Genomic DNA, 13,884 nt, shown 5'->3' with positions numbered 1-13,884 from the left:
AGGGCGGCTTACAATCGAGGGCGGCTTATATTTTAATTTTATACCGAAATCATTTCTGCACTCCAACATTTTAAATTATTTGGGGTTCAAAAAATGTATGCGTGTACAGATTATACGTCGATATACGTTCTGTCGGGTACAGTTATCAACGTAACTAACAGATATGGGCAAATAGTCATACCATATAACTACAGAAAGATGTATTAGGAAACAATCGTATCTAAAATTCCAGCGTGCGGCTTACATTTGAGGGCGGCTTACATTATTTTTTTAACACCTCAACATGCGGCTTACAATCGAGGGCGGCTTATAAACGAGGGCGGCTTACAATCGAGCAAATACGGTAGCCCTGCTATGGTACCACTTCTTGCAGAACAACTAATTTGTTTGAATCATATTTCATTCAACGCTATCTTAAGCACCAAAACAGTAGATATATCTATCAAGAGCAATCATTTGACATAATTAACGCCCACTGTGCCGCAGCGTTGTTCGGCTTTTCATAGCAAGTAGCAACTATGCTTTTTGTTGAGAATTGACATGACCTGTATTTTGAAGATCGTAATGATACGAAACAACAGGAATAGTTACGTAACAATGACAATAGGCCTGGGGACTGTTTTTTTGTGAACAAAACCAGACAAACAAAATATAAAGTTGCAAATTGAGGTTTTTGTGAACAAAACAGAAGCTACTCGCGTACCACCTGAAAACTCTTCGCGTACCACCTGAAAACTCTTCGCGTACCACTAGTGGTACGCGTACCACCGGTTGGGAATCCCTGTTCTAAGGGGTCCGCAATTAGATTTCAACACTTAAAAGGGCGCGAAGGCAAAAAGGGTGAGAACCATGGGCGCCGGCACGTAGGGGCAATAGGGGGCACTTGCCGTTAAAATTAAGCAAAAATAACTTTGCATAGCACAGTAAATTGCAGCTGCTGTTTGGTTGAAGCCAATTGAACAGGTTATCCATTATAAGAAATTTCTGTTTTGTTGGTGAAATAACGAGTCCGAGTCCGAGTCGAGTCTCTACTGAGACGAGTCCAAGTCAAGCCGAGTCTTTTCACAACTGAGTATCGAGTCAAGTCAAGTCTTTTAAAAAGGTGACTCGAGTCGGACTCGAGTCGAGTCATTGACTCGAGTCTCCCCATCACTGCGACAAACCAACAAGTTAAGTTTGCGATTTACAACATACAAAACCAATACACTTGCTTCATAACCAAAACGCTCAAACAAAAACAACACAACAATAACGCCATGGTCATCGTCTGTACTTGTCCGAATATTGTAGAGACATGTCTACCATGTTAAATACATTAGACAATGGCTGGATTATGCTGTGCCTGTTCAGAAATAAACATAGCTACAAGAACCATATTGTTCCTTTTGTAGGGGAGCAGTAAAAGAAAAAGTCAAATCTCAAAACAAAGTTATACGAAGGAGACGCGCATTGTTTTACATTTACAATAACTTAAAAATGAAAATAAAGTTTTGCTTTGCAAATGGTAAAACATTGCCCAAACTAAAATAAATAGAACAAATCAAACACAATGTTTTTTTCAAATATGTTCAGCACAGGAAAAGAATGTTAGAAAGCGCGTTTGTTTTGTGACAAAACCAGACAAACAATAAAACGTCATCGTGACGAAGCAAAATACGAATGTGACAAAGGAGGTTTCCATGAAAGGCGAACAAGAAACAATGTGGTATCATTGACAATAGTGAAAAATGCCCGTGGTAAAGCGACATCAAAACGGAATAATATCATAAGGGGTTTAGCAACTCATTTTGTGTTTTACATTTGTTTGGTACGATATTTACTTTTAAAAGCAAGCAATCCCAGCATGTTTTTCGTTTGACCTCAAGATTGGATAGCCTACCAAAAAACTGCTGAAATCAACGTTTTTTTGCAACTTGGATTTTGTTGCTGTTTTCAAAATCTGTTGAAAAGAAATCTATCCAAACCGTTTGTAATAAATATTTTTTGAATTTTGCATGGTGTCAGCAAGGTACCCAACTTGTTGTCGTGTTTTGCATCAGTCTGTAAAAGCGTATATCGACGGGGTACATTGTAAAAAAAAGATGGGGCACAATGAAATGGAAGAGAGGAAACCATCATGCCTAACGCTGCCTCGCAATCAGAATACAGTACAATGGCTTGCATAAATTTGGAAATATAGCTGCAGTTAGGATACACATGTAAACAAAACTTTATAGCATGCCATGCTGCGATAAGACTCTCGGCATATCGGTTTAAAGCGTACAAATTTTGACCAAGCATAACCGCCGCATCTATACTTGTGTCAGAAAATCGTGCTCCTGGTATATAAAAAGAAAGGTGGAAAGCCTTCTTTGAGTATTTGATTTGTTGTTGAAAATAGCGCTCCATGAGGAGAGAGTAGGAAATTTCATGATAAACCATGCTGTGAAACTCAACATCTTCCGACATAAACGATCCCATTTTAATCTTCATGAGGAGCCTTTCTATCTTGTCGTAACAACTTATTGCTTCCTCGATGCTTCGGCATTTCAAAAGACTGCTTCCTAGTCTGAGCAGATGAAGTATTTCTATTTTAGGTTCCCTTTTAAATTTTTGTAATGTTTTATCATCAATGTGATGCTGGTCGTAATGATCAATGGTTTGTTGGAGATGATGATTCTCATCCTGGAAAAACTTCATCATCTTACAAGTGTGTTTTGTTTGCTTCATTCGCTTATAATCGCATACAATACTGTTGTTATACAAAATACATGCTTCAAATGAGCCACACCATCGCAAAATGACAATTAAAATTTTGATTAGACTCTGTTCGCCCAAAACAGTAATATTGCGATCGCTGTTATGTATTAAATATGCTTGGATCAAGTCAATTGCTTCAAAAGATCTTCCCGACTGTTGCAAGCATATAGCCATTTGCCCCATGCAGGTAGCACTTGTATCCTGACAAAAGTCTTTCCTTATACCTTCGCACTGCCAAGATTGTTTCAAATACCCAAGCGCGTCTTCAAATCTCTTTTGGTGAACTAAACAAGAACCTATCTGAAGGAGTGCAAAGTTGGTTAATAGGTCTGATTGTTCGTCGACATAAAGGTTTCGTCTGACTTTTAATAGTTCTTCACCTACTGTTTTTGCTTCATCCCATCTCCCTGAACGATTCAGACATACACAATAATGCATCAGCAATTCATTATATTCATCACCAACTTTCTTGTTTGGGTTGTATATGACCTCATTGTAGGCCAGTTTTAAATATTTCAAGGCTTTCTGGTTTCGCCCTAGTTTTTTGAAACAGTCGCCCATTCCAATGTTAATCCGCAACTTTGTGACAGAATTGGCAAGTTTAAAAAAGTGATAAAAATTAACTTTTCTGTAATATTTCAGGGCTTTTTTAATTTTTTCGGAATCCACCAAGCTACGGGCGCAGATGATCATTATTACGCATGCTTCATTGATTAGACCAACTTTTTTCATTATTGGAAGGTTAGCTTCTATGACATCAACACACTTTTTATACTCTTCACACCCATGCAAACTAAAAGCGAAGGTAGCTAGCAAGACAACTTGATGTTTTTTGTTCTTGTATACATCCATATCCTTACATTCATGTACTAACTTGATTGCAAGTCTATGTAACTTCATTAAACCGGCAAACTCTGCTGCATCAAATGGTCTTTCAACAATAGAACTTGGGTCGTAACGAGTACACACCGTAAAACATGACTTAACATACAATTGTAATGCTTTTGTAATGGTCAATCCATCTACCAAAGCTCTTGGCCCTATACATGTCGCTATGTTGGTGATGCAAGATGGAATATTGAGATTTAATGTTTGATGTAAAATGTCGCTTTGACTGGAAGCTAGGTTGTAGATTCTCAGACGCATTTCACATCCAACTGACAATGAAAACTGCAGTCTCCTCTGAAGTGAAGTGTCAATAATTCTTCGTTCACGCAGTTTATCAACGATCTCAAAACAGTTTGAAAACTTGCAGTCATACAAACGGCCCAGTCCAATAATGAAAAGTGAACAGCTTCTAAAAGCAAAATGTTTTATATTTAAAGCATGCCCTACACAGCTACTTGCCACTGAATACTGTTCGAAGTCCTTCACCATACTTTCTTCTGTCTTTTCAGTAAATATTGGCAAATTATTAGTTTTTTGTTTCACTTTATTTTCAAAGTCATGATATACCACATAATTTCCATAAACGAAGCAAGTGGACGTCAGCATATCAGCCAAGTGATAACCGTTTTTAATATCCTGAGCCGCATCCAAGTACTTTACCATCTGGGAGACTGGTTTGATAAGTTCGGTGATCCAAGGTTTTTTCTTTGTCATTGTTTGTCTTCCTAAAGGATTCTTACTAGCTTGAGGAGCAAACCCATCCGGACATATTCCACATGGAGTGTAAGCATCATAAAACCAATTTTCTTCTGAGACTAAAGGATTGTTAAGGCATGGAATAGCTAAAAAACGTAATATTGTCTCCCCTAACCTGACCAAGATGATTTGGAAAACCGTTGCAAACCATTGAAAGTATGCTAGTACTGGACTTATAGATCCAACTGTTTCTTCTAAAACAATAATGTTTTCAAAGTCAGAATATGGAGTTATTTCCCTCCTGGCTAATGAGCCCATTCCCACTATGGCAAACTTGCAAGGTGGTTCTCCCATAATATCAATTGTACTCTTTGCAATGAGTTGCATAATTTTGGTATATGTTTCACTAACATAGTCCTGTATTTTCCTGATATGTTGAACTCTTTGCTTTCTTGTTCTTATTAATTGTGGCCCCTTAAAATCATCGTTAATTGGCTTTAACTTTTTGATTTCACATTGCGTTGTTTGACGAAGCTTAGCAATTTCATGCTTTGCCTCAGCAATTGCGTTGTCAAGCAAAGTGAGATCTTGTTTCGAGGCGTTTGCCAGATTTAAAATGTGCAGACACAATGATTTGAGATCTGTTCTAACTTCATGGACATTGTCAGGTTGACGCAATGCAGCTGATGTCATTAAAGCAACACTCTGAATGAGACTAATCTTGTCTGGGCTCTTTCCCTTGTACACAAGTCCCAACTGGTGCAAAGTTTTTGCCGATTCCTTGGGATTGATTTCTACTCCGTTGGGCAGACATTGCTTTTTCAGCTGGTTTGCTAGATCAGTTTCACTAAGCATGGTTGTAGTATGTTGTTTCAACTTTCAACATTAGTTCATTATGGCGAGTGTGTACGTAACCATGATATTATAGTCACTGAAAAATAGGGCACAGGAACTTCAAGGTAAATGATTTTCTAGCTTGTTGTTCACTTAAAAGCTAAAATATAATTCAACTGTCAGTTTTTACACCATGCTAGCATTACAATAATAAAAACCTTCTTGCTCGATAAAAAATGGGCTCAAGTATAGCTGTAGTCAGAGTGCGAGAAAAAGATGTCCAAAAACATCGCGACGTTCTTTTGTGAGCGATATGCGCTTTGTTTACAGGAGTTGACAAAGGTAGAAGGCTGAACACCCAAAACCGTCATTCAACCCGCGCATATTGTGTATGTGACAAAGAGGTTTGTACCGTATATTTCTATTGCTATATCATCACACACACATAGGCTCAAACAAATACAACATAAAAACGCCATTGTCGTCGTTTGTACTAAACTAATCCGAATATTTTACAGACGTGTGGGCCATCTTAAAATATGGAGTAAACATTAGCTGGATCAGTACAAGCCCAAAAAAACATCCCCAAAAACTACCCAAAAGTTGCTTAAAACGAGCAAAAAAGTAAATCCAAAACAAAAGTCGGCTAACAGTTGCACAAACGCCAAACAAAAAAGTCGCCTCAAACGAGCCCTAAAAGTAGCCCGAAATAAACAAAAAAAGAGCCCAAAACGAGCACCAAAAGTAGGCCCAGAAGAGCCAAAATGTTGCAAAAGACCAGACAAAAAGTAGCACAAAAATTTTTTAGGACAAGGAAGACCCCAAAGTAGCACAAAATAAGAGCCCAAAAGTAGCCAAAAAGACTCAAACATTAACCCAAAATAGTCACAAAATCGCCAAAAACGAACCCAAATATAAAAAAGAGCAAAAGTAGCCTATGAGGAACACAAAAAACGAGCCCAAAATCAGCACAAAAACGGCCACAAAATAAAACAAAAATATCCAAAAAGAGCCCAAAAGAAGCCAAAAAGTAGCACAAAATTAACCAAAAACAAGTAACCCAAAAAGAGCCCAAAAGTAACACAAAAACGACCGCAAAATAGACCAAAAAAGAGCCCAAAACGTAGCCCAAAAAGAGCCCAAAGGTAGCATAAAATCAACGGAAAAAGAGCTCAAGAGTAGCACTGAATGATTTTAAAAACAGTTCAAAACGAGCCCAAATGTACCCGAATGAGAAAAAGGAGCCCGAAATGAGCCCAACAGTAGGACAAATCAAACAAACAAGAACCCAAAACGAGCTCAAAAAATTAGAACAAAATGAGCCCGAGAAGTAGCCCAAAAGAACCCAAAACGAACCCAAAAGTAGCCCAAAGCGAGCTTAAATGTTCCCGAAAAATGCCTAATATAAGCTATAAAAGTTGAAGAAAACGAGCCCAAAGTAGTCCCCAAAATGACCCAAACAGGAGCCCAAAAGTATCCTAAAAGTAGCAAAAAACGCGCCGAAAAGGAGCCCCAAAACAACCCAAAAAGTAGTTTTTTTGCACACTACATTATTTGGCTTATAAAATCCCCGAATGAGGATCAAACAGCGACAGTTAAATCTGCAAATTTTCTGTGCCTAGTATAAAAATGATATAATCACTTGTTGCTGAAAAATTGGAAAAGGTGTAGCCTACAACGGTAAAAAACGATTGAAGAACACTGTCGTAGGCTAGCCTACATTACACCATACAGTTTTTGGGTCGGAATTAGATTGGGATCAATTTTACCATAAGGACTTGCACTTAAGCGAGATGGTGTCGGCCAGGGGTCGGCAACCTTTTAGGGGCGACGCGTGCCAATTTACTTGTTATTTCCATGTTTTAATGACCTCGCGTGCCAACGTTTTTTCTATATATCTTAATAGTGGTTTCGTGCAAGCTGATATCAATAATAAAGAGAAAACAGTGTTTTGTGCATGTAAAGCTTAATTTTAAGACAATGACATGATAAAAACAGAAAACAAGCAGTGTACCTGGATAAATTGTTACCTCAATATAAAAACGCAATTCGGTTGGCGTGCCATGAAAAAAACACCTCGTGCCAGGGGTTGGGTTGACATGAACAAACTGTGTGTAAATTTAATTATGTGTCATTTAAACAATTATTTTTCTTTGTAAAATATTATTACATACAAAATATTCCTTGGTGCATAGGTTACATGTCCAACGATGGCGCTGTTAACAGTTTTTTACGTGCTAGTTTAATCTCTGTTTTTGTCATAGGCTACGCTATGTGGAGAGGGGTAGGCCTAGGCCATCGTAGGCTATCTTACCCGTAGTTTGGCGTTCTTTGTGTACTCTACCTACGGACCTTGCTTTTTGGTGATTTTTTGCTGCGTATCCGTACCGTACTTTCAACCTTGGTGGCTTATATTATTTTCACTGTAGCAACTTCATCGTGTCAATTTATCCCGAGACTACTAAGTAGGCCTATGGTCTTTGATTCATCGTCGTATTCATACCGCAACAGTACGTTCATCAATCATTATGGTAAATTTGTCGCAGCAAATTAATTCTGGTTATTGCATTACCGTAACTTTATCGCAGTGTTTTCACAGTGGAGATTTCTGTTCTAATTTTATTACAGAACTTCACCGTAGTAATATCATCGTGGTAGCATAGAGCACTAATACTAGAGGCGACACTCCTAATTATCGGCAGATCGGTCACGCTTGGATGCTCCGGGTAAGATCGCCGATTTCCAGCAATGTACACTACAGTTTTGAGGCCAAAAGCTGTAAGTAGTGAGCTTAAAACGACACTCGCGTGTCCCTGATTGTCATTAAACTAACTTGTCAGGGTTATTTATGTCTGTTATATGTATTACAATACCACGAGCTGGAAAAAATGATCATGAAGGCAATGTTAAAGATAGTGCACACTGTTTTTACGTGTAAGGTCTCATCAGTACAGCTGGTTACAAGACACTGGCCACACCGCGTAGCCACTAAAAATGTGACATACGGAAAAGTGAGTTCCGCTTACTTCAATATGGATGTACATGAAAATCACTTGGCAGTAACCAAATAATTGTACTTTCCAAGACAAAGTTTTAAATTTGGTAAATTTGGTGCAAAATTTGTCTCAATTATTTCAAGGCTGATGTTTTCAAAGAAACCTTTTCTACTTTTGTAACCCTTTAAGAGGTATGTTGTGGTTACTTATTTTGTTTAGAGCTGTTCTACCATTGTTTTTTTAATTCACTGAATTTTAGTACCTTTCCTTATGACATTTTTTTTATCTGAGTTTTTTGTGATTTAAACTATATGATTGCATAGCTGGAGACAGGTGGCGGTGTAAAATCCACACTGCATTTACTCCCAAGACTCCAAAAAGAGACACATTTTACTCTGGGACATGCAAAAACTGTATGGTCTTTCAGAATCTTATTAAACCCAAGCAAATTACAAACGCCAACCTATAGCATATAATTACTGTACTACTTTCTTCAAATAACTGACATTTATTGCAAGTACCAATGTTATGACATTTACAGTGAAGGTTTTTTTTGCAGTGTGCACCAGAACAAATCTATTATATTTCAAGTTGATTGAGGACATTTGCTCTTGGCAAACAAGCATGTAAATAAATTCAAGAATGGAAATTTAACTGAAGTAAAGGTTTTCAAAGGAGGGATTTCACATTGAACAAGAAGACAGAAAACAAATCATTTCGCTTTTGATGTGCAGTATTTTTTATTTTACTTGTATACATTGCCACCAAAAGTATACACTATTTGGGCACATGTTGTTTTTTGTTGTTTTAAGACAGTTTCATTAAGGTGGCCAATAAGTTTCAAATAAAATAGAGCTTGATGTTGACTCTTCAGACCACTTTTTGTTGATTCAAAAAAAAAATATATAAAATCTAGTCTAAACTCCATTGTGCAAGTAGAAATGTATCCTGAATACCATTTTGGCAAAAAGGTATGATAAAATTTCCTTGTGGACAACTTGGCACAAACCATTTATTAGGTTGTTATTTGACACTGTACTGACCCAGTGGGTAGACAATTGAACACACTCCGTTTATCTGACTCTAATAATTAAACTATCGCTACCTAAACAAACAACAAGACGCAAAACTAGCTTAACGTTCCCACATTATATTTTAATAAGGCATACCACGAGAGCGCCTCTTGCGGCTAAACACGCAACACAAAAGTCACCGCGCCACGAATCAACTGTGAGATATCAATTCCAATGCGTACTCTGGTCACTCTTGCGCTGTTATGGTAACTCTAGGTAACTTTAGATAACTGATTTTAAGTCTAAAATGCGTCGATCTTTATAGCGTTCAGGTCAAATCTCGTCATCACCGGCATAGTCGTAAAACGTACGCACGAGAAGATTAACTGTGTTCTAAACCGTAATTATTCTTTAAATTGCTTATAGAAGTGTCAAGTTTAACATGGCTGGAAGCAGATTAAGACGTTGCTTCACGTTAACACGTAAGGGGATGATAAAACGATAGCCTTAAGCAGTAATTGACGGGAGCAGTAAAGACAAACAGGTTTAACAGGTGGTCAAGCTTTTGTGTAGAAAAAGGCGAGTTATGAACGGGGTTGACCGTGATGATATGACACGACAATTACACGAATTAAAATGTTTTGAATTAAAAAGTCCAAAGTCCGATACATCACTCTCCGTCCCGTGAAATGTTTTCCGGAAGAGATTCTCCTGGATGATGTTTTCCGAATTAGTTTGTTGTCCGTTTATTGTTTCCGATTTGACGCTTCGTGCTCCAAAGTCAAATGTTGATTGTGCCGAAATTTTTTGTCCATTCTTCGTTTGCTTGATGGTTGGATATCACGCTGTGTGGTGATAGAGTGTTTGTATTTTTTGGTGAACTCCAGTTGACGAAGTCTTTTGTATTTTCGAACGTCATCATGGAGATCGAATGGAGTTGTGATAGAATGTTGCTTGATGCGATTCGAACAGTTGATCCGGTGATTCGAACAGTTGAATTCGCACGTTGATTTTTGAACGTCTGTAATCTAAACTTAACATTTCGCGCGGCAAATTTTCACACCAATGATTATATAAGGGTATTTTAGGGCTATAATTTTGATTAAGTATACATATACAATACGATTGAAAAAATGCGCAAATTCTAAGTACTATGTAGGTTTGTGATATACAAATAAAAATAGTTTTGACATTTGACAAGTGTTTCTGTTTCGAATTCTTGTAAGAAATTAAACGAGCTGCCGTACTTTTCAGAGTTTTTGCTAAGCTTTTTTACGGTTTGACGCGTAGCTGTGCTGGCGACTTGATTTTACATGTGAAATGTGGCTGTACAGCCTCCCACTTGTAAGGGTTTTGCAGTGCTTTAGCAATCTGCGGTTGTGAGTTGTTGAGTCGCATTTTGAGGTATTACTCTCGCCATTTCGACCGACAGGCCAATCTATGACAGATTATTATATTTTCGCGCTGCCGTCGAGGCAAGGTAAGGATTTTTAGGCAATCAATCTCGTTTGAGTTGCAATTGCTTTTAGGCGGTATTTGGCCTAGCGACTGAGCAGCAATGCTGCTTTGAGCGAAGCTCATTGAAGTATAAAGTTCAATATGAACCATTGGCTTGGCGTTCGAGGAACGCTTGCGCTTCGGCGGCGCTATGTCAAGGCCATTTGCATTTGCTTTAACATCTTTCCGCTTTATTACTGTAGCATTCTCCTGCATTTTTCCTTGGCACGTTTAATTGATTAAACACAATTTCATATTTATCGTTTTGGTTTCACATATAGTCATGTCAATTCTAAAATTATTTTTATACAGGGTCAACCTACTAGGTACTTAGAACGAATGTTATGATCGTTTTTTGTCCAATATCAAGGTAGTTGTAAGAAGGCCAATTTACGAGGTTCTTAGAATGCTTATAGCTGTATTGGCGTGAGCAAGGCCAATGACAATTAAAGTACTTACTGTGCTTGACAATTCGTCGTCAGTATCGGTAGAAGTCGTCTGAACCTCATGTAGCATTGATCTTTCTGTAAAACTACACTCAAAAAAACAAAACATTAAATCTGCAACTTTGCGACGCTAACTACTTAGAGCAAACAAACTGCCATGTAAGAGTATTAGTAATAAACCAAACAAGAACATGCTTATCTATGAATGATAACGGTCAGCAAACTTTCTATGCCCTAATGACCAACTTTCGCTTTTATGTCTATAGCGAGAAGCAGTCAATCCCTATGGTGCAAGGACTTACAGACTATTGGGTCAGACAATTATGTAGAAGTAGTAAAAATAAAATAATTGCTGCCTTAGGCGCATGCGGCCCCAATTACCGCAATCACGTACGAGAGAGACGAGGATTTCTAACTAAGTAGACAAGTAGATTATTATTAGACCGTATCAAGCATAAGTGTGACATTTCTTAGTAAAAATTATAGTCAAAACATGTACAGTTGCTGCATTTTAAGATTAGCAATCGCAAGGTAGAGATTAAAAGTATAGGGAGTAGGCAATGTCGTAGTAAGGTAATCAAATTCGTCCGTAAACAATAGTCAATCAATAATTATACTTCCCTGCTATCCGATTCTCAGATCGCCCGCGGATCTAAACAATCCGGCCTTTCGTCTGATGAGTTGCTGGAATCGGCACGCGTCGACAATGACATTTTTATTGCCGGCGACAATTGTGTCGCTTTCCTTAAAAGACTGTAAGTTCGTTGGCTCGCTAATCAATGCGATTTGATCAGCGTTTTCAGCCAAAGCTTCCATGGACAAACCGTAATCAGGCGCCAAAAACGAGTGGTTTAACAACTTTTCGGCGACCGGTACTAAATCTTGGTTATCGCCCTGAGGAACCAAACTATCAACAGAGACACTAGGGCGCTTACTTTCCAACGTAACATCGGGTAGCGACTCATTTACCTTAGCAACAGGGTTAACGCCAAAAGCCTTTATCAGAGCCTGTTTTAGATCGTCATACGAAAGACAACCACCAACAGCACCTAAAATGACGTGGCTGACCTTTTGCGCTTGTGCCTGGTTCAACACAGAGACAATTAAACAGAATTTCTCAGCGTCGGACGTTACCTCGTGTCTTTGGAAAATGTTTTCCACCGTTGTAAACCAAAATTTTACGGTATCTGTCCACAGGGGAGGTAAATTAAGTTCATCAATCCCAACAGGCGCAGAATTAATTTGATAGCGAGGCGTAAAATACTGTGCATTACACGGTGCCTGGCTACGTGGCAAAAACGGCGATGTTGCCTGGTTTCTATCTGAAAACTTGACAGAATAATCTGGGCGTATCTCAGTATCAGAGTAATACAATACCGTTGGTGCAATCCATGCAGACTGGACAGGCGTATTATAGCAATGCGTCGCGGCGCTTACAGAAACGGGAACGAAACTAGCAATTGTCTGCATCATTAATTAGGCGTTGTTAACAGCGATTTTAATCAGAAGGTTAAATGCGCGACAATCAATTTCATCACGTCAGAGGGCGTCACCAAATTTGTACTGACCCAGTGGGTAGACAATTGAACACACTCCGTTTATCTGACTCTAATAATTAAACTATCGCTACCTAAACAAACAACAAGACGCAAAACTAGCTTAACGTTCCCACATTATATTTTAATAAGGCATACCACGAGAGCGCTTCTTGCGGCTAAACACGCAACACAAAAGTCACCGCGCCACGAATCAACTGTGAGATATCAATTCCAATGCGTACTCTGGTCACTCTTGCGCTGTTATGGTAACTCTAGGTAACTTTAGATAACTGATTTTAAGTCTAAAATGCGTCGATCTTTATAGCGTTCAGGTCAAATCTCGTTATCACCGGCATAGTCGTAAAACGTACGCACGAGAAGATTAACTGTGTTCTAAACCGTAATTATTCTTTAAATTGCTTATAGAAGTGTCAAGTTTAACATGGCTGGAAGCAGATTAAGACGTTGCTTCACGTTAACACGTAAGGGGATGATAAAACGATAGCCTTAAGCAGTAAAGACAAACAGGTTTAACAGGTGGTCAAGCTTTTGTGTAGAAAAAGGCGAGTTATGAACGGGGTTGACCGTGATGATATGACACGACAATTACACGAATTAAAATGTTTTGAATTAAAAAGTCCAAAGTCCGATACAACACAAAACGAATGGGTCCCCATGCACATATGTGTTGCAAATTGTCTGCAGTAAAAATGTTGAACAAATTAGTAGAAACAACTTGTTGCATTCCAAGAACTTCACATGTATTTTTTGCGAATTTGCGCATATTTTTTGTACAAAAGTTCTGCTTTGTTGTTTATTAAAGATTGCTGTATAGTTGATTGCATGAATGACCTGCCGACTGCAGACATCAGTACAAACGTCTGGTACATGTACTGTTACACTTTTAGCTATTTTTGCAGCAGTAGAATGGATATCTTCCACTTCTCGAGGTGATACATCGGTCGTGGTGGCAGTGAGACAACCTGTACGCTGTTCCTGGACATTCAACACTGGTTGCCCTGGTCTCTTGATAAATTTCAATAACAATTAGGTCGATTTTCTTCCTTAAGCATGTTGCTTCTTCTAAATTCATCTCATAGTACTTTTTGCATCGCAAAAAAATAAGTACCGGCTGCTTGGCTTTTCATTTATTAGTACAAACTTGGAAAAAAAGCTAAAACGTCCTATGCTATTACAAGCAAAAACTCAACAGGGGTTGTGACTTTTTCGTGACACT

General features: G+C 38.4%; 1 pseudogene; it reads right to left on the bottom strand.

The window, feature by feature from the left end:
- Positions 1–9,287: 9,287 nt before the first annotated feature.
- Positions 9,288–13,803, bottom strand: LOC145222791 (uncharacterized; annotated as a pseudogene).
- Between the last annotated feature and the right edge of the window lie 81 nt (positions 13,804–13,884).

The sequence above is a fragment of the Phallusia mammillata genome, chromosome 4 (genome assembly GCF_965637545.1).
Source record: "Phallusia mammillata chromosome 4, kaPhaMamm4.hap1.1, whole genome shotgun sequence".
Taxonomy (NCBI): Eukaryota; Metazoa; Chordata; class Ascidiacea; order Phlebobranchia; family Ascidiidae; genus Phallusia; species Phallusia mammillata.
This window is presented reverse-complemented; position numbering and strand designations above follow the sequence as displayed.